General features: G+C 38.4%; 1 protein-coding gene across 2 annotated transcripts in view; it reads right to left on the bottom strand.

The window, feature by feature from the left end:
* The window catches only part of plekhg1.L (pleckstrin homology and RhoGEF domain containing G1 L homeolog), a 141,648-nt gene that overhangs the window by 105,556 nt on the left and 13,275 nt on the right, over positions 1-22,817 (bottom strand). The gene's annotated exons all lie outside the window — the stretch shown is intronic.

Below are 22,817 nucleotides of genomic sequence, written 5' to 3'. Positions count from 1 at the left end.
CAGTATAAGGCAGCTAAGTACTCACCAATTTCACTGTAGACTAAGCTGGCAATAAACTAATATTTTATCTACTTTTTTGGGAGCAAAACATGGGCAGATTAGAAGTGCCAAGCAGTCCCTGCTGTTGGTCTCATCTAGCATATACAGTACCAGTCTTTCCCCTTCAGTTAAATAACAACAGAGAAGTGCCATGTAGATTTATACTGTAGATGTGACTGCCATGATTATGGTAATTTACAAAATGCTCTGGATCTGGTAAGCCTACTGGAAATTGGAACATAACATTTTTCAACTGAAGGCAGTTGCAAAATACATAGAGCGTAGGAAGAACACAGGACAAAAACCTGGTTGTTGTGGTTTTGTAATAAATGATTTTATAATGTCACATTAGTTGCTTGTATCCTCCATTTAAGTACAAGATCTTATCGTGAACCACTGGGATAACAAAGATAACAATAATAATGGAAACAAGGATCCATAATTTTTGTCCATGTCTAGAGCAACAGAGGGTTATTGTTTATTTTTCCATTACAGCTGTTTTGGCTGACAGTCTTCTGATATTCAGCTGTTATTTCAGTTTATTATTATCTTACTATATTCAAACAAACAAAACACCTTCCCTATGGACTTAAGCTGGCCATAGATGTTGAGATATTGAGATTTTTAAAAGATCATGATCGTGAGACCACGATTATCTCGGAAAGATCGTACGATCGTACGAATTGTCCATCAACTAAAAAGACCAATTTGCCAGGAAAACAAAGGGTAGCTGCCTGCTTGGCCCTGCAAACATAGATAGATTGCACTGGGACCGTCAAAGATTTTTTAACCTGGCCGATCAATTTCCTGACATATGTCGGCAGAAAAATCATAAGATGTTCGATCGTTCGAATCCCACTAACCGCACGATAATTTTGAAGGATTGGTTGGACAAAGACGGACAAAGTACAAAGACGCATCTCCGGGAATGAATGAAGAAGACCGCCTGCCAAGGAGGAAGAAGGCCACCTGCCAAACTTTAAAGGAAAGTTCCATTGAACACCAATATTCTTCTTTTATTTTATATGCCTGGTCATCAATTAACCCAATAGGTAAAGTATCTTCTGGCACTGGTGTAGGGGGACCTGGCACCATTGCTTTTTTAATGTATAGGGGGACTGGCACCATTGTTTTTAAATGTTTATGGGGTTCCTGAACACCAATGGCCTTATTAAGACTGTTTTTTTTACCACATGTCTGTGTTGGCTTTGTACTGTGGGGGCCCAAAAGTTTTCTGGCCAATACAACAGAGAAGATACAAAGGGAGACACCATTTACCTTTCAGATTCTTCTTAAAACCCATTTTATAGGCTGTCCATCCAAGTGAGATTCATGTTGAGGTATAAGCAGGCCTAGATTTGTGAAAAGGCCACAAAGGCCCAGGCCTAGGGCAGCAGAATTTTAGGGAGGTGGCATGCTGCCCAACCACACCCCCATTAGTTTGGAAGCACTGGGGATTTGCAGGAGATACAATAGTTTTTTTTAAAAAAAACAGCTGGGGGCCTAGGGGCACCTGCTATGTAAATCCAGCCCTGGGTATAAAGCTGGCCATAGATGCAAAGATCTGATCGTACAAATCGAGGATTCGTACGATTTTTGAACCGTGTGTGGAGAGTCCCGACTTTTTTCGTCCGGCGGAGATCGGTCGTTTGGTCGATCGAACAGGTTAGAAAATTTCTGTCGGCTGTGGATAATATCTCTGCGTGTATTGCCGATCGTACGATTTTCAGTGGGAGACTGTCACTAGCTTTGGTTGGACATAGATATCGTATGATTGCTGTCAGGGGCAAAACATTGCTGATCTGTTCTTTAACTAATCTGACTGGTAAGACTTTGATCTGAATGGTTAGTGGCGGGTCGGGAGATGGGAAAGTCCGATCGTACGATGATTCGTACAATCGGATCTTTGCATCTATGGCCAGTTATTTGGCCATAGATGCAAATTTGGCTTCAACAGCTCTCTGGAAACACAGCTAATGGGTGTTTAAATAAAGGCTGCGATTAAACAAGGAAGCAAAGTTCACAAAACAGCAGCTTGTATTTTCAACATACAAAGATGCTGCTCGTTATATCCAAATAACCCTAATTTGGTTACTGTCTCTTTAAATGGCAATTAACCCTTGGCAATCCATAGGCCCTCAGTCCCTTTTGCGTATGGAAAAGTACTGGGAACTGGGAACTGGGATTAACAGCACATTGCCTCCACCTAGGAAAAATAAAACACACAGTTTGCAAATTAAACATATACTGTATAAACTTTATATAAAACAGAAGTGAAAGAACTTGGGCAATCGAATACACAATGCACTTCTGCATTGGTTACACGTGGGACCCACCTAACTCACTACCTTAACCCCTGTTAAGCTCTCTTGGAGACCCTCTACGTTTGGCTCCAAAATCAGGCACACCCTAAGGATGCACTGGGGCAGTGATCCCCAACCAGTAGCTCGTGAGCAACATGTTGCTCTCCAACCCCTTGGATGTTGCTCCCAGTGGCCTCAAGGCAGTTGCTTATTTTTGAATTCCAGGCTTGGAAGCAAGTTTTGGTTGCATAAAAACCAGGTGCACTGCTAAACAGAGCCTCAATGTAGGTTGACAATGCACATAGGGGCTACTAAATGGCCAATCACAGCACTTATTTGGCACCTTAGGAACATTTTCATGCTAGTCTTGCTCCCCAACTCCTTTTACTTCTGAATGTTGCTCACGGGTTCACAAGGTTGGGGATCCCTGCACTGGGGCGACAAGCCAATTGGATGGCTCTCCAGCCTGTAACTGGGCTGGATGATGTCACAGACAGAAAAACAGGGGAAGGATTTGTCTTATTTCCTACATATTTATAACTATTAATGCACAAAAGAACCTCTCAGAAGGAGATCCAACCCATGATTTTTTATCCCACTGAAAAGGAATCCTATGCTTAGGTTAATATTCACCTCATGTTAAATTATCCTACTTATTTTATTCATTGCTTGTATGTGTGAGTGTGTTCTGTAATTATACTACAGGTACAACTTTTATATAAAAAGGACAGCATGGAGCACATGCCTTCTAAGCATAGTTCTATATACACAATTTACAAGTAGGAGCTGGTATGTTAATAGCGAGGAATTATTCTTTGTATACCTTTTCAAAAAAGTATAATTGAGGTGGAAATGATTTCAGTTTGGGCACACACACACGAGATACAACAGGCTTTTGTTCCGCAATAAGCCAAGCTTAAACGTATTCCTCTAGGAGAGAATGCCAGTTGCTTGACTGCGACCTCTTATTAGGTACTTGAACTTTAAAGAAGGATATTCAGATTGTTCCTAAAGGGATGCAGGCAGCAATTCCCATGATCTTTTGACCCTCGTGGAGGTATATTTCTACAAAGCTACATTCTATATTCTCGTTTGTGACATCACCCGTACTTGTTTTCACTCATCCTCATGGAGTTTGTATCCAGAACCTTTGACAATAAGAATAGCTTTTTTAATACCTGTTGCAAGTTAAATAATCTTCAAAAAAACGATTTTGTCATGTAATTTTCATGCCAATCTTAAAATATACTGTATATATGGCTTATGGCTACAACATATTGATTCTGACTCCCTAACATATATCCCTATTTTTTTATTAAGAGACATAAGGAGGCACATTTACTATGCTCGAGTGAAGGATTGGAATGAAAAAAAGTTTTTTTTGGGGTAATTCGACCAGCGAATAGGCTACTACGACCTTTGACTATGACTTCGATTAGAATGATTCAAACTAAAAATCGTTTTGATAGTCGAAGTACTGTCTCTTTAAAAAAAACTTTGACTACCTACTTCGGCACTTTAAACCTACCGAGCTACAATGTTAGCCAATGGGGACCTTCCCTATAAGCTTTCTAAGCTTTTTTTGATCAAAGGAAAATCCTTCAATCGATGGATTAAACCCTTCGAAACATTCGATTGGAAGGATTTAATCGTTCGACCAAACGATTTTTCCTTCGATCATTTGATCGAAGTATTTGCGGTAAATCCTTCGACTTAGATATTCGAAGTCGAAGGATTTTACTTCGAGGGTCGAATATCGAGGGTTAATTAACCCTCAATATTCGACCCTTCGTAAATGTGCCCCTAAGAGATCTCCAAAAGATTGTTTCAAACCAGAATTTTTGAGATTATTCAATAAAAAATATAAATATAGGACAATATAAATGGAAAAAACATTGCCAGAGATTGCACTTTACTTTGCTCTGACAAATACATTCTAATATGTTAAATGTAGACTGTATTGTAGACTGTATTAATACACAGGTCTCATTCACGGATGAACATACGGAAAGCAAACGCTGTGTCTCAGAAATGTAATGCGTATTTGGAATGGGGATTTCCTGCCTGTGAATGAATGTTTTCACTACTTGGCATGTGTGTGATTGTGGAAAAACTTGAACCAACATATCAGCTGCTCATAATCAGTTATTCATGGAAGGAGACCAAAACTATTTGACCTGGGTTGAAAGCAGGAGACATGTAACATTGTTTTTCTTAGGATGCCTTCATTGTTTTGAAACCCGAAAAAGCAAGATTTTCCATAAGAAAAGCAGCACGGGCTCATGTGTCGAAAATTAGATTAGTCTTTATACAAAATATGACATGAGAACCTTAAAATGAAATAAAATAAATAATCTCACTCAAACTATATTACAAGATGTTATTAATGGCACAAACAAAAAAATACTCAAAAAGAATTTATAGTTATGGGTTTTCTTCCAATAAAGGCTATACCTTATTGTATGCCCAAAACATACTTCCCTACAACATATGTGGAGATAATGTAGAGATGTGATGGTGATTGATGGAGCTATACAGAACTCCATGGAACACAAGTACTTTTAATGAATAGCATCAAAACACCAGTAGTGTATCATGATCAGTCTGGGCCCCCACCCCCCCACAAAATAATCTTTCATGAGCCCCAGCACGCATGCTCAAGCCCTACCCCGTCCACTATTTGTGATTAGTAAAGGGAAACCTACTTCTAAACATGATATAGGAATCAGTTAAGTCTAAAACTGCTTGGATACTGTTCAGGTAAGACACAAAAATCCATTCCCTTATACATTACATTTTAAGCTTCATCCCGTGCAGAATCAGGTAAAACATAACCAATAGAAAGATCACAAAAAAGTATAAATTGTGAGTATCAGATCTGATATCGTTACTGCAGAGAGATTCATAAAATAATTCACATACCCAAGTGCGTGCCCTCAAGGGAACATCTATCTTTCATTGATTAAATGAGTCATATTGATGATGTTCCAACATTAACAGGCATAGAGCCCAGCTCTCAAATCCACTAGAATCCTTTCTAATTTTCAGCTGGCAGTGAAGTGCATAGCATTTCTACTGATGCCTGCCAAATTTCAAAGTGGTGTAATAGGAACACTTATCAGCTAAGACCATTAGAAATAATCTTTTGGTGGCAACTACCTGCATCATTGAGTAAACTTCTTTAGTGCTGACCATGCATCTGCATCAAAACAAAAGTAACCCCTCTGGGGCAAATTCACTAACTGGCGAAAATTCGCCAGCGCTGGCTTCGCGCACAAAGCAACACTTCCCCACGCGTAAATTCGCCTGGACAACGCTAATTCACAAAGATCCAAAGTTGCTCACAGTGTACCGAAATTACGCTCAGCAGTTCGAAATTACGCTAGCGTTGGCTAATTAGCATATGGTGTGCAGTTAAAGTACAATGGACGTATATGCTGCAGCAAATACATTACACTACACAAGCCTGGGAACAGGGGCGATTCTGGCTATAATGCCGCCTGAGGCGGCCTTCTTTCGCCGCTCCCACCCCTCCCCACGGCACTAACCTTTATAGCGCCGGAGAGGGCAGGGGCGGTCCGCGACGCTTAGTGCAGAGAGCGCAATAGCGCTCTCTGCACTAGAAGAGCCGAATTTCCGGTTTGAAAACCGGAAATTCGGCTCTTAGTTACCAGGAGCGGCATTTTTGGCAACCAGGGGGGCGCTGCCGCCTGAGGCGAGTGTCTCAACTCGCCTCATTGGTGGAGCGCCCCTGCCTGGGAAAGCTTCATAAAATAAAATAGAGGTGTTATATTGCCCTACACATGAGCCCACAGTATAGTTTAGGTGCCATATGTTAGCAAATGTAGGGGGGAAGGAGGGTACCCCAAAAAAAAATTTACAATCTTTTTCACCCTTTAAATAGGAAAAAACGCCGGCGTTTTTTGGGGAACTCCTATCTACTCTATTGCACTCCGCCTGGTCTGAGGTGGCGAAGGCAAGTCTGGCGATAGATGTAATGGTCAGTAAAATAAAAAACTTAGTGAATTTGCATAGTAAAGCTCTTTCGCCAGACTGAAAATTCGCCTGGAGTTAGAGTGCGAAGTTGCCGAAATGACGCCCTTGCAAATTTTCGCCAGCGTTAGCCACTTCACCCTTTAGTAAATTTCCCCCTTTGTCTCAACTTTTATTTCAGAAACAACACAGAATTTCCAATCATTTTAATCAGAAAATGTTGTATTTCTCTTTGATGAACCTTTCTGTACGTATATTTGTTTAATAATATCTTGTACAATTTTCTCAAAATAAAGATTACTTCAATTTGGTATTGGTGTGGGACAGCTTGTGAGAGGCTGCTGGCATAGATGACTAAATTGGGCATGGGCCCTTGCAAATCAAAAAGGAATTGACTGTACAATTGCTATGGTTCAAATTAAGCTTTGATTTGAATAAGAGACTGGAATATAAATAGGAGAGGGCCTGAATAGAAAGATGAGTAATAAAAAGTAGCCCATTTGTAGCCTTACAGAGCATTTGTTTTTAGATGGGGTCAGTGACCACCATTTAAAAGCTGGAAAGAGTCAAAAGAAAAAGGCAAATAAATTAAAAACTATAAAAAATAAATAATGACAACCAATGGAAAAGTTGCTTAGAATTCCAAATTCTATAAATTTAATGGTGAACACCCCTTTAATACGTTTCTCTAAAAATTATTAAAAAAATAGAGTCTCTGAGTGTATCAGAGAAAAACAGTTACTGAACCCTATTTTTACTGGCAGCAAATAACTCAAAAACTATATAAAAAAAAAAAAATGAAGGCCAATTGAAAAGTTGCTTTGAATTAGCCATTTTAGAACATACTAAAAATGGTACCACCCCTGCAAATGGCAATAATATGTGTTCAATATAAAGGGGGAGAATTTTTGTATACAGAATTTTAAATTGAGTTTTTTAAAAGTGTCTTATTCCCATGGGACAAAGCTCATAATAAATATGAATTATAAAGTAGATTTAAAGGGGGTTTCAAAAACCTGTTATCACAGCTGGTCAGTTACAGGTTTAACACCGATATTACAATTATTACACACCGCATTTGCTGTATTTACATTCAAATAACCACTTGCAATCTATTATTCTGCAAACCTTTTAATGGTATTTGACCGTGGAACAATATATTTAATAGCAGCATGACAAGCACCACTGAACTAGAATATTCATTTCTCTTTCCATCTCTCCACTGTAGGAATATATGCTCTGCATGCCAAGTATTGCCAAATGAAGTCATATTGATTGTACATTATACATTGCATTAGTATAGTGAAACAAATAGCATCATACTGTGCTACAGGGTATTCTAGCTGCAGTCAGTTTATCCTAATCCATTTTATTGAGTTTTTGTTTTAAACTCAAACCAAAACAGTTTCCTAAGCCATTCAGTTGTGTGGTCTTGTTACCTTTTTGCCAGAGGAAATTTTTAAGTGTGCACAAGAGACAGAATACAGGTAAGGTATCTGCTATTAGGAAACCTATTATCCAGAAAACTCTGAATTATGGAACGGCCATCTCCCATAGGGGCAAATTTACTTACCTCCGAAACTGCGCCAGCGACGGCTTTGCTGACACTTCGCGCGAACGCTTGCAAAGTTGTGCTAGCGTTACTGCAGCAAGCAAATCGAAGTTACGCTAGTGTTGGCTAATTTGCATACGGCGGGAAGTTAAAGTTGAAAGGACGTATATGTTGTAGCCAATACATTACACTACACAAGCCCAGGGAACCTTAATAAAATAAAATAGAGTTGTTATATTGCCCCATGTATAGTTGATGTGCCATATGTTAGGAAATGAGGGGAAGCTGGGTACCCCAAAAAAAAATTTCGTACGATTCGAAGGATTTTAATCCATCGATCGAAGGATTATCCTTCGATCAGAAAATTGTTAGGAAGCTTATGGGGGTCAAAGTATTTTTTAAAGAGACAGTACTTCGACTATGGAATGGTCAAATAGTCGAATGATTTTTAGTTCGAATTGTTCGAATCGAAGTCGAAGGTCGAAGTAGCCCATTCGATGGTCGAAGTAGCCAAAAAAAACATTCGAAATTCAAAGTTTTTTTCCTCTATTCCTTCACTCGAGCTAAGTAAATAGGCCCCTAATTGTCCCAACAAGCTGTAAAGTAGTTTACTGCCTTTCGTTTTTCCATCTAACAGCTGAAAAGTGTCAAAAGCTCAGCACTTCTCTCAACCATCTTTATTTGGGTGTGGGAAGCACATTCACCCTATTGTAATGTATTTTTGGAACTACTTACCCATGACAATATAACTGTGCACTTGTAGTCAAAAAATAAATTGTCAGACAGAACAACTTTATGAACCCCTGCATATAAATAGTTGAAAGAGGGTGGGGATAAATGGCCATATGGCTGCCTGGAGTGTTCCTGTTTCCTGTTGCCAGATCATTATGACTTACAGGCTGACTTTGTTAAAGTGATACTGACACTAAAAACATACACTTCAAAATATTAATTTACTTTCAAAGTTACTTATAGGTCAACGTTGATCATTTTTCACTAATACTGTAAATATGCTTTTGTAAGTGTTACTTGTAGTTCCTAAACCTGTTTCCAGCCGTCCGGAACAATTTGCCGACCTAGGCCCGGGCCTTTGTGGACTCGCCACAAATCCGGGCCTGCCTGGTTTACCAACCCAACTGTCTCTTTTCAACCTGTTTCTAGTGCTGACGGACTACTGATGCACAAATTTGTCAGCCCCCTCATAGATCAGATGGATTTAAATGCACCAGCCAAATGCTTTTAAAATGATAAATAGCTTTTGAATACAATGTAATGATAGATGTCTGGTGTCAGTATCTCTTTAAGGTCCAGCCAGTGACATTCATGGGGACAGTGTGAATAAAGCTGCTGACACTTGCCCAGTTACCTTGTCTTGTGTTCTTGAAACTATGGGTGACTTCCCTTGGATTTTAATTGGCAACACAGCATGATAGACATGATCACTGCACAAGGAACACAAGAAGGGAATCTATTTCCTGGAGATAGATTTGGTGCCTATAGGGGTATTTTGAAAAAATACTAATACATATTAGCTTATGTTTAATAATAGATTTCAAAAGCACAAAAGATGTCACCCTATTACCAAGTTTAGAATGGTGAGATAAGTGATGTATACACTAGATGCTAATTTCCTACAGATGGAGCAGGCTTTAATGATGTCTATGGTGCACACTCGGCTAATCCTTTATTTTCAGTGAGAAAAATGTGTGACATGGGGGGAATGCTTCAGTTTAGCCTATTTCTCTGTAGGAGTCCAGTGGTAGCCCATTTTCTAGGCTCCCAGTTTTCATATCAACACCTTTTCACTATTATAGAAAACCTGTATAACTGGCTATAATTAATACTAACCAATCCCTATAAGAACAGAACACTTTCTTCTACTGTATAACTATTCTTGAATATGTACAGACACTTGTTGCAGAAAAGAAGTACATCTGTATAAAATGCATCTGGGCAATGAGTTGAACCCCATTATAGAGAATATTTTGCTCTAAATATAAAGGGGTTGTTCGCCTTTAAGTTAGCCTTTTAGTATGATGTAGGGAGTGATATTGTGAGACAATTTGTAATTGGCTTTCACTTTTTATTATTTGCAATTTCAGCAATCAGGTTACTAGGGTCCAAATTATCCTAGCAGCCATGCATTGATTTGAACAAGAGACTGGAACATGAATAGGAGAGGGCCTGAATATAAATATAATATGAGTAATAAAAAGCAATAATAATAAATTAGTGGCCTTACAGAGCATTTGCTTTTAGATCGGGTCAGTTACCCCCACTTTAAAACTGGAAAAAGTCAGAAGAGGACGGCAAATAATTTAAAAACTATAAAAAAAATAAATGACAACCAATTGAAAAGTTGCTTAGAATTGTCCATTCTATAACATACTAAAAGTTAACTTTTACACTCTTGAGTGTATCAGAGAAAAATAGTTTTTGAACCTTATTTATACCTCTGTTCAGAAAATCCTTCTGTTTATATAATTGTCTGCTTTCAGAAGGCTTGCTTGCAACAGATTTGTATTACTTGATTTCTTTGGCTTTTGGTCTGTGTTTTGGAACATTCAGTCCCAACATGAAATGTTTCCTTCAAACCACTTCCCTGAATGAAATTTACAAGCATTAAGGCTTTAGTTACAGATGTATAATGACATTCAGGTCCATGTGTTTTACTTCCAAACTTTCTTTTTACCTTCCATAAATCCTCTGTCGCTAATGCAGTAAATCACATTATCCGACTGGTATTATTGAGCAGTTGTCTAATGCAATGGAAGAAACGTTCCAAAGAAACTGTATTCCTGCAGCAGTTACTGACGTTTCCCAACTTTAAGCATCCTAAGGTAGTCAGCTACCCATTACCTCACTAGAATAGGATCTGAGAATCTGAACTGTATTGTTTCCCTATTTGTCATGAAACAGTATTCTAGATGCTTCTGCTGTGTGCATAACTTCAAAATGTTTTACAGCTCAGGTGTTATGAGAACAAAAGAAAATATTGCACTTGAATCTGAAAGTCGTGTCTGGAGGATGAGATTATGTGTCTGAGTATAGTTAAAAACTCTGAGAAAGAATCCTGCTTGGGTTTCTGTAAGGTTAAATAAGAGACAGTTGGTGCTGTAGGCTATGTACGAAGCTCCCAAGACATTCCTCTCAATGCACATCATGCTTTTCCCACTTCAGGGTGTTCTTTGTAAAGGTTCCACCATAAAAGCAGCTTCGATTAAAAGAAAGAGGACAAAAGTACAAATGTACAAATGTACAAAAGAGTGCCAAATTCCAATGTTGAATGAGGGTTCTACTCTTTGCTCTGAACAATAGTACAATGGACAGAAAGTGACTGCAATAGAATCATTCATTAACAGTACCTGACTAAATGTTACATGGATAGGAACAGAATAATGAGAAATCATTATTATTATAAACAATTGATACTTTTAAGAGAGCTGATCTTGAACTATTTATCAATATATGTAATTGAGGCCTCCTTTACTATACACATTTTTTCACAGGATGAATTTTAGCTCTCCCACAATGGAGTACAAAGTTTGACCCTCCTGTGAATACAGCTTGCCTTGTTCCGTACTGTTCTAAACACAGGGGCAGGCCCGGACTGGCAATCTGTGGATTCTGGCAAATGCCACAGGGGCTGCTGTAAAATGCCATTGACACTCACTATTTAGTGGGCTAGTGGGGGGCTGTTTGGGCTTCTGTGTACTTGAAATTCCAAGGCCTATTTTGAATCCCAGTCTAGACTTGCACAGGGGTCAGGTAGGAAATGGGTATCCCTTAGGATATCTCCAAGTTTACATTTCTGAATGGCACCATATGGATTTGAGTCTTCATTTACTCTACACAGCCTGTGCAAAATGCAAAGAATGATGGCACTCGAGGGCACCTTTTTGGCTATTCCTGAATGGGGTGCAAGGAGTTATACTCAGGAGTTAAACAATGTGCTGGACATTGGTGCCACCTTGGATTTACCATAACTTGCAGATATGAATGGCACCAAATGAACTTGAGTCCTCTTTTACTATAGACATGCATAGAAAAGTATAAAAATGGATGCAAAACACAATGCTTTTTGCACTTTGCACCCTGCCCCACAGGTTGCATGTGATAGCACCCTTTTAGCTATTCCAGAATCTAATTCTAAGAGCTTCACCCTCCTGTGAATACAGCACAGTATCTTTAGTCCAGCACAAGGTGCAGTATTCAACTGGCACCAGAAATCCCAAAGCGCAAGGGGTTCTGTGAATGGACACTTGTGCTAGAGGGATAAGTAAAGGAGTCATTTGGGATTTGTTATAATAGCAGAGATCAAAATAGCCATTGTTCTCATTCTGCTGTTATGGGGTATTGGCTCTTTAAAATTTGCACTGCTGACGTATAATATAATTACTTACAGCTCAGGGCTACCACTTTAAGTTTGATTTGTAGGGATATGTTCATCTGCAAAAGATTTTTGTATGCCCGAACAGAGTAAAATCTTGGGGGGAAAAATCCAGAAGAGGACCTTCCTTGCAATCCTGGGAACAACGTGTTGAAAAAGTTATTCCTTTGTATACACTTAAATACATAAAAAGGGGATGTCCAGAGAAATTTTAAAAAAAGTCTGGGAACTCTGGACTGAAGATGACTCCTAGGTGAGAACATCCTAACTGAAGTCTAACAATAGAATAACTTAAAGTGACACATAATTCGTACAGGAGAGGATAGTGAGGAACAAAGATAAAATAACTACTGATATCAACCCAGGGGGAACTTAGATTGATATACCTTAATCTGTAAAGCTTCCTTTAATATGTAAAGCGGAACAAAGAGACACCACAATTATGTTATGTTTTAAATTTGCTTTATTATATTTTCTTGTAACTATATACAACACTGTTTCTGAAATTGTAACTAATATGTACAACTGCTCATTCTATCCTTTATGCAATACACTGTACAATTGCTTAATAAAAGAAATGTTAAAAAAAAAAAAATCTTGGGGAAAATAAAAGTGATCTTTACATCTGAAAACATTATAGCTAATTTTCCTGTTTGCCTAGAGGAGTTTGTTTCCTGTTATTTATGCGGCTGTCTCTATATTCTTACTGTCATGTTTGTTACTTTAACTCTACATCTCCTTCTCTAGGAGCAAATATCTTACCATATTAATGGACGCTTCTAAATAAAAAAATGTTGGGGGTTTGCATTATTTTTTTTAATAATGAATTTGTTAATGCCCAAGTTCATCTCTTTGTGATTGTTTTAAGGTGAGGCTGTCCCTTACGTATGAATTCAGTGCAGCAATCTTCTTGGATATTAGGAGAAGCAATGTGAAGGCAGCTGTTGCACAACCTGCATTGAAAAATCCTCCAGCGCTTCAGCCAAGAAATTCACTGCAATAGCCTAGAGAAAATGAGTCTGGTGATGACAGTCTCAACAGCTTAATAACTAGCAGCACAGGAGAGGGTCAACAATGTATGAGTAATATGAAGCACACCTGGGAAGCAGGACCTGTTTCAGCCCCAGCAGATGGAACACAATGCAGCTATTTATACAGTGATCATTGAACAGCTAGAGGGCCTTTAGTTCATGGTGGTGGAATTTTCTGAAAGCCATTCCAGCACATAAGTGGTTATATCAATCCCAGGGGATTCTGCCACAAAAGGAAAGTTGTAATTTAGCCCCTTCCTGATGTTACATGTATGTGTATGTCAGAAGAGTATATAAATACAAGTCATAGTAGTGAGGCTCAAGGATGCTTTTGTTAGAGAACAGTAGTAAAGGTTATAGGAATGCATATAAAATGGCAAAGAAAAATTCATGGCCTACATGAATGCCCCTTTCCCATTGGCCTCTGTGATGATTTTCACATTTCGGAAAGCCAATATATTCAATATGGAATGATTGCCATGATTACAGCCAAATGTTTGCACACAGGAACATGCATAAACATTAACAGTTCCTTGACAAATATAGTAGCCACAGATTATATCATCTTCGATGCCGCATAATCAGTAAATTGATGCTAGTGGGAGCTGCCATATTGTTCTCTGGAAGAACAACCAGCTGCATTTTTTCAACAAATACAGAGAAATGGTGGCCTCTGGTGGCCATTTTGTTCTAAGATGCCTTTTTCAAAACCATGCCTTTTTCATATACAAAACCCTACAATGTCTATTTAAGTAGAGGAAATCCAAGAGATTTGATGAGTGCAACCGTTTATATATAACATTATGCTGTAAAGCTTTTTTGCTTACAGTCACCCAACCAAAGGAAATCTAATGGGGGAAAGTGCCCTTCACGCAGTAGCTGTTGTTATACTAATAATTAGACTACTTTTAGCTGAGCCCAGTACAATTATGCAAAGCTCCTTATTTTAATCCAGTAGCAAATATTAATGCAAATGAGTATTTTATACAGAATAAATTAGCCTGATCTTCAAAGGCACTTTATATGAGTGATAGTTCATGGCATAAAATAGCTTGGTACAAACTAAACAGAGGTCCTAACCTTTGCTATACTATCGGTATCTGAGTCACTGCCTGGTCACAATAGGAAATAAAAATGGGTTAGAGGTAATGTTCTTTCTATAACTGCTGTGTCCAGCTGCAAAGTCTTTTCTTCCTAGGGTTCTTTAATCCTACGAGGATGCAAACATCACTTTCCCATTTGACATTTCTATTGTTGTAGCCAAGTGATCAGAGCACAACATACACTTCCTTTTTTACCCACCAGATATTAAGTCTGGATGAGTGACCTCCTATTTTAAAATAAAGGAAATGAGTGGACAAACTCGATTATGGTACATCTGTTGTTTTGTACTTGGTATCCTGTGCAGAAGTGAACAATCCCTGTCTTTTTTTTTTCAACAACAGTGAGTAGAGGGGGTGGGACATCTATATATATATATAGAAAATTTATCCAAACACAGGTGCTGTTGACATAATGAAACAAAAATGGAACCACTTATCATTTTAGCATGGCAGATTCTCAGCTGCATTATTTAAGAAAATAAGTTTCATAATAAAAACAGGTAAGGGATGCACTGAAATAATTTTTGGATTTGGCTGATTACCGAACTGATTTGCATATTAAAATTGGAGTAAAATCAAATGCATACTCAATCTGTTAACTGTTGATTTCAGTTGTCAAAAGCTTTTAATGTCAAATGACGTTGATGGTTCAAGTTTGTTTTGGAGCTACACTAAGGGGGGTAACTCAAACTCAAATTTATTTTTGGATTCAGATTTTTAGCAGTTTTGGTGTATAATAAATCTTTAAATAATTGAGTTTTTTTTCCTCTAAAAAACTGAGTTTTCTCCTTTAAAAACTGTTCCAGAAAAAACTGATGAATAGAAAACTAAATAACTCAAACACCACATGTAAAAAAAAAGATGAAAACCAATTTTCAGCTTCTCACACAGTATCTTAACAGAGATTTGGGGGATAAACATGTGTTTGATATGGGGATTTGGCAAAATGACAGAATGGCTTATATCATACAGCAATGTTTTCATTGATCATTAACTTTGGTATGAGATACAAGGTTTTCGGACCAAGTTTTGGACCTTCAAGGAAGGGGGCTTGAACTGAATAGGTCGGAAAACCAATTGCCTAGAGAAAGCACACAGTAAAGAAGACCATCATTAGACAATACTGAAAACCAGGATAAAATTAGTTACTATTTCTCACGAGTTTTTTTTATAAAGTTTTATTACATACAGTAGGCTGCATGTAAACCAAAAATGAAAGTGTGCAATGTTTTATCCAGTGAATGCTGTGCATCATGATTATACAATTCTTCGGGACTCTGAGTTTGGTGCAGAAAATCTGAAATTTACAAGAAATTGTCTATAGACTGCAGATAAGAAACGTAAAGACATTTATACAAATATTCTTTTAATAAAGTTAGGGCAGTGATCTTAACACAGTTGTGGTTCAAACACAGCTGAGGTCCAACTTTTGGCCAAGTTAATTGTTAGGGGTTATTTACTAAAATCCAAGTTTATCTCGAATTTTATTTAAAAAAAAACAACCAAACTCACATGCTCGATTTGACCTTATTTATTAAATAACATAACCCAAATTAATCGGATCAATGAAACTCAATAAAATTGAGCGAAAACACAAAACACAAATTTTTCTGGCTTTTCCCCCCAAATCGCTTGATTTTTTTGAGTTTTTGCCTGAAAACCCCAAAAGTCTGATTTTCGGGCTAAACCCAGACCACCAAAAACTTTAAATTGAGATTGGTGCCTCTCCCATTGACTTATACAGGACCTCTACATGCCTGAGATGGCGGATTTTCAGACTCTGGCTTTTTGCAGCATCGAGTTATAATAAATAAATAAATTAATTAAATTTTTCCCATGAATAATTTGTGTTTTTTCCCCAAAAAGCCTGACCAGATAAATTTGAGGTTTAATAAATAACCCCCTAAACCCCCTAAATGTCGAAGAACATTACCCTACGTGGAATCTGATCTGAATTAACACAGAAAACTACTTTTTCCATATATGTGTCAAAGATACTCACTGTGCAAGTAGTTATTTGGGTTTGGACACAGATAGATGCAAAGATAAGAGACTGGCAATGTCTGGGTTCTGGCAAATGGCAGAGGGGCTGCTATCAGATGACATAGAAAGTCACTATTTAGTGGGCTGCTGGGACCTGTTTGGGCCTCTATGTATTTGGAATGCCAGGGCCTATTTTGACTCCCAGTCCAGATTATTACCCGCCCAGTGAGCTGTATCTTAGCACCATTGAGGCCCAGATACTGCTTGGCCTGCCTGGAAGCTGCTTCAGGGTTTCATATATTACTGCATAAGAAAAAATAGTTGCCCCCTTCTGCACTTCTGACTGTTCCCTTTAATGGTAACCCTAGTCATATGTGTACATTTAAATATGCAGAGTTCTTTGTACAAGTGGGACACAAATTAATGGTATAGAACAATAAAGAAATAAAGTCCCTAAATCGCTAAACTGCATTACTATCAGTATTTATTTCCCTGTTATTTTAGTCTGCACAGGAGCTATAAATCTTTGTAAAGCAAGCAGTAAGTTCTGGTAAACGTGGAGCAAAGTGCCTGTGAAATACATAAGGATAACATTATTCCGGCTGCTCCCAAACACTCTGCTAACATGTTATGTCAAGCAATTAAACTGCAAAACAGTAGTGTCAGCATATAATGTGGATTCAGAGCAATCGCCACCTTTTCAGCAATTATCTTGCTGCAACTTGCAAATTCCATTGCCTTTAAGTATTACTTTGCACAGTCTGTGCTTTGTATAGAATTAAAACATCTTTTAAGGATGGTTTCGGGAGTAATGTTTGTTTTTATCTCTTCATTTTTAGCTGCCAGGGGACTTACAAATGTAGTTAAGTAAATAAAAGGCTGGCAGGACACTTGGGGTTTAGATTGCGGTCTACTTTTACAGACAGATTTGGCTACAGTATGTGTATTTACAACTTTAAGTAACTTGCTAAATCCACTCACCTGTCTGTGGAGGACAGCTCCAAACTGGGGTGACGTAAAACATCCCCGTGACTTCATAGTGGAAATTGTATGCATGCATGCACATCACTGGGCAGGTGAAGAAAGTCTTAGATTTAAGTACAGGGCCCCTTTGTGTGCACTCCAATTTTTTGTGCTTTGCAGGAAATGAACATAATGTGACTCTATGTTGGTTTATCAGATCACTGGAATAATCAAAGCACTTCTAATACAGGTATGGGACCTGTTATCCAAAATGCACTGGACCTGGGGGTTTCCAGATAAGGGATCTTTCTGTAATTTGGATCTTCATACCTTTAGGCTACTAGAAAGTCATTTATACATTAAAGAAACCCAATAGACTGGTTTTGCTTCCAAAATGATTAATTATATCTTAGTTTGGATCAAGTACAAGGCCCTGTTTTATTATTACAGAAGAAAAGAAAATTCATTTTAAACATTTTGATAAAATGGAGTCTATGGGAGATGGCCTTTCTGTAATTCAGAGCTTTAAAGATAATGGGTTTCCAGATAATCGATCCCATGCAAGTTCCTGATCTGCGATGATTGCATAAATATTATATGTAATCCATACAGCCCTTTTAGCTAGGTTTTCTAGAAATGTCCCTGGATTTTCATACGATTTGGTAAATTTAGCAAAGCAGTAACTTTGTTGCTAGTGGGTTGCGTAGACTTCAGATATTAGGGCTCTGTGCTGTTGCTTAGCTGCAAAATGAAAATGAATGTGTTTGACACACTCATCAGATTTACTTCATTATCAGTGTTCCTGTGCGTCAGGAAAGTTTCGAATAATTCGAAAAAAATATTCACTTACCAAGCTCGGTTTTATTAATAAAGACTGGGATTGAGAACTTGTTTACCAGTGTAGCTGTTAACCAACAAATCTATTAATGGTGTGACTAATAGAAAAACTAAGATTATTTATACAGGTCATAGATTTCTCAAGTATTGTCTAAGATCCTTCATAGTTTTCTCTGTAGAGGCTATGAGAAAACGTAGTGGGTTGGACATACTTATATATATATATATATATATATATATATATATATATATATATATATATATACACATAGTTATGTCTATGGATACATATTACTTTTCAGGTTCAGTGACACCAGATACCATCCATGGGGTCACTGGGCTAACACCCTGCTGGCATTCTATAAGGAAACACTACAGGAGAGCCATGATCGATGGCGATAAGTAAAGTTAGAGCCGACAACTGCAGTTTTTAGGACATATTCAGTCTCCCAGGAATGAATAATATTAAATTCATGCTCTTTCCAAACCAACAGATTTGCATTACCATTGCTTGTTTGAACTAGGAGTGGAATCAGGGCCAAGCAAGCTGCAATTGATTTCCTGTGTCACAAAGTACAGCAGCTTTTCATCTAGCTGAGGACATGGCACAAATCTTACGAACGGTTTTGAAGTCTCTTGTATTGTTGCCAACCAAAGTCCACAAAGTTTTGCTTTCAAATGAACCCTGCTTATATGGCATTGATCTATGTCTCGGGAAATTTTATTTTTCTTTCAACATTAATGTGCAGGAAATCTAACCGTAACGCAAATATTTTCGAACAACCAAGACATAATATTTTCAGAAAACCATAGGCCATTTACCGTATATACTCGAGTATAAGCCGAGTTTTTCAGCAGCCAATATAAGCTGAAAAAGTCTACCTCGGCTTATACTAGAGTCATTACGGTACCTAGTTGATCAACGCGACGTTCCCCCGGCAGCTCGCACACTTCCTGATTATGCGCATCTCCTAGCAAAGCAGCCTCCTATAGCACCGCCCTCTACTCGAAGAGCCGCTCCTTAGCGACCCGTGATTGACTGCCTACGACGACGTCTGTCATCACTCAGTCCCGCCGTCAGCCGCAAGTCAGGGAAGGGCGGATCGCTTAGCTTGTTCGTATTGCGATCGCTTAGCTTGTTCGATTGGCTCGTACCCCTGCAGGGCAAATAATAACAGCAAGCCCCATCATGCTGCTGTGCAGTGTCAATGCAGCTGCAAGGAACACTTTATGCTGCGCAATGGGGGAGCTGCCTTATTAAAAAGGGAATGACAGGCAACAAAAGTGTATCTACTAAGGAACGTATAAGCCAATGATTTTCTGCTGGATTCATTGCAGTCATCTCCTGGAAAGCCTACACCGTGCCCTCACCTCCCTCCCTTTCCTCTACTGCATGGATGTAAGTTATTCACCTACTGTATTCTCCCTTGCTGTGAACTGCTGGAGCAGGCATCCTCACCCTATGGCCTATATGTACTACAACTCCCAGCACTGTGTAATCTGTCTGTGCCACTGCTTTGGCCTCAGTCTTTTGGGCTGTGTGTAGAATAAAGTGCATGGAATTGCTATTTAAATATATATGGAGAGGACTGATTGTTTTTCCATGTGTAGCATTGGAGCAAAATCACCAGTAGCTGCTGCATTTCTCACCCTAGGCTTATACAAGAGTCAATAAGTTTTCCCAGTTTTTGTAGGTAAAATTAGGTACCTCGGCTTATACTCGGGTCGGCTTATACACGAGTATATACGGTACTTCTGATTCATGTCAGAAATGGTGCAGGGGAATTTCTATGGCTCCTCCATTATTTATGGAATGTGAATTATGGTTATCCAAAAGAATACAATATTTTTTATAAAACCCTTCTGTGTTTCACTGATTTATCTCATAATAACATGCACACACAATCACATTCACCTGTCTACACTCTATATAACAATACGTTTGGTAATAAATAAAGCATATCTTAAAGACAATGTGACAGCTAGACTTTTAGGGGTACCTGGGTGGCTTTCCCAACTCCAACTTAACAGCAAAAAAGAACCAAAGTTATAACAATCACTAGTAACCAGTACCTTTCTGTATTGCAGTGCAGCTCCTGCTCTCTCTCTATGAAGTGGAAAAGCTCTTCCTAAAAACTCAGTAAGGTACTTCAACTGCAGCAATTAGCTTGCAGCCCTGGTCTGTATTTATGGCAGAGACACAAGGTCAGATTCGGGGATATTAGTTGCCCGGCGAATCTGGAAAAAGAAGTGCTCCCGCTTGTGATTTACATTCTAGCCACCGGAAAGGCAGGGGAAGGCAGTTTGGGGAGATTAGTCGCCCTGAAGAAGAGGAGATTTGTTGCCGGCGACTAATCTCCCCGAATCTGACCGTGTGTCTCTGCCCTAAAAGGCTGGGTCTGTGATTAATTATTTCATGTTCCAGGGTGTTATATTATAAAACACCCTGGGAGTAATATATTGCCCGTCTACAATTAACCAAGCTGCTTTGTTACAAAAATGAAACAAGATATCTAAAGCATCATATAGTATATTAGATCATAAGATTTAGGTCATGTTCCCATTAATTTCTCAGATGCAGTATTCATATCTGCAAAGTTATTGGTGCATTTTATGTCAGAATCTAAATAGATGCAAATCCTGTAATCCCGAATTCAAAAGTGAGTGATGGCCAAAGGCATTATTCACACTGGGTTTTTCATTGAGTATTAAATATGCACTGAAAACATTTTTAATGTAGTATTTGCATTAGGAAACCAGTGCATACTTAAATAAACACTGAAAAAAACATCCTAAAGAGAAATCCCAGGTTATACAATGCAGGCAGTCCCGAGGTTATTAATCAAGATATGTTGAATTTGTATGTAAGTTGTAACAGATACATTTACCTATTAAATGCAACTTGAGCAGATATTTGTCTTAACAAAGTTTTTATTTTTACCTTTCTGTGCATTCTGAGTGAAAATACATGGCAGCAAAAGAGGGGTAGGGAGCGCTCCACAGTAGGCAACACACGCCAGAGGGGGTTTTTGTCATCGATAAATGCTAACAAATGCCAAGCAAACCACAGTACATTACCATTATATCCTCTGTAAGTACAAGTTGTACAGGTATGGGACCTTTTATCCAGAATGCTTGGGACCTTGGGTATTCCGTGTAAGGGAGCCTTTCCGTAATTTGGATCTCCATACCGTAAGCCTCCTTAAAATTAATTTAAATAATAAATAAACCCAATAGGATTGTTTTGCCTCCAATAAGGATTTATTATATCACAGTTGGCATAAAGTATAAGGCACTGTTTTATTATTACAGAGAAAAAGCAAATCATTTTTACAATGAACATGCAGAAAATGCCTTAGGGTATGAGGAGCTGTCCGTGATATAACTCCAATATTATAGAGAAATATCCAGAAAGCCCATTGTAATTGATAATGACAGTTGTAAAGTTGGTTTAGTTCCTTTCCCATTTACAACAATAGAAAAGATATGTCGTTTTAGACAAGTGAGCAGCTCCTGTGAACTAAAGTAGAAGACAGACAGGATGAATTTCACACTCACAGGTGCACCTTACCTCTGAGACATCCTCATACATAGCAAAAAAGTAAATGCAGTAAACTCTCGATAGGAAGCAAAAAAAGACTTTGAAGTATTGTGTCCAAGATGAATTTGAATAGATTCTAAAGGGAGGTGATGATTGACTGGATTACATGAATACGATGATTAGACATAGAAAGGGAAGGTAAATGAACAAGCCATTCAAGCTGACTGCAAAGTATCTGAAATAAGACTGAAGTCCCAAAAGTAGTGACTATAGCAATGCTTAGGTGGATTTTGAAAAGACAGTATAATTAATTCCAGGTTGCATTGTTTCCCTTAAAGGTGCTAGTAGCACCTCTGCCTTTCAGCGCTTGGGCCCTGATTTTGATTCCAGGAGTTTGTATGTACTTCTTGTGTCTGTGTGGGTTTCCTCTGGGCTTTCTGTTTTTTTCCCACAGTTCAAAACATACAGTAGTTAGGTTCACTTGCTCCTTATAAATTACATAGTTAAATCGGCTTTAAAAAACACAAAGTCCATCAAGTTCAACTCCTCCAAAAGAAAACCCAGCATCCATACACACACCCCTCTATACTCCATTAGCCCTAGTTTGGCTGAAAGTAATAAAGATCTTCAGTTGTAAGCTCTGCTGGAGCAGGAACTGATCTCTGTAAAGCACTGCAAAAAATGTGTTGGCCTTATATAAATAACAGATAGGGGTAAAGCCCCTCCTTTACTGCCAGACCTATATTTGAAATGCTACATACTAAACTAAAAGAACATATGGTGTCAGGGTCGGACTGGCCTGACGGGACACCCGGAAAAAACCCGGTGGGCCCGGCTGGCCCAGACCCGAAACCCACTGGTGCATAATAACAACAACACTGAAACAAATACATTCATAAATACATAGATTGTTCAAGTTCAAAATGCATGAAATTCATTCAGAAGAGTCATAAGTCACATTATAAATTGGCATACAGGACTTTTTAATTAATTAAAGTTGTTGCCATGCAAGGTAAAATAATCAAAGAACCTTACCAGTAGTAACAAGAATGAAAGGAACTAAGCCAGCAATCTACAAGCCT

This window comes from Xenopus laevis, chromosome 5L (assembly GCF_017654675.1).
Source record: "Xenopus laevis strain J_2021 chromosome 5L, Xenopus_laevis_v10.1, whole genome shotgun sequence".
NCBI classification, from domain to species: domain Eukaryota; kingdom Metazoa; phylum Chordata; class Amphibia; order Anura; family Pipidae; genus Xenopus; species Xenopus laevis.
Note: the sequence above shows the minus strand (reverse complement) of the source record. Positions and strands in the feature narration are given on the sequence as shown.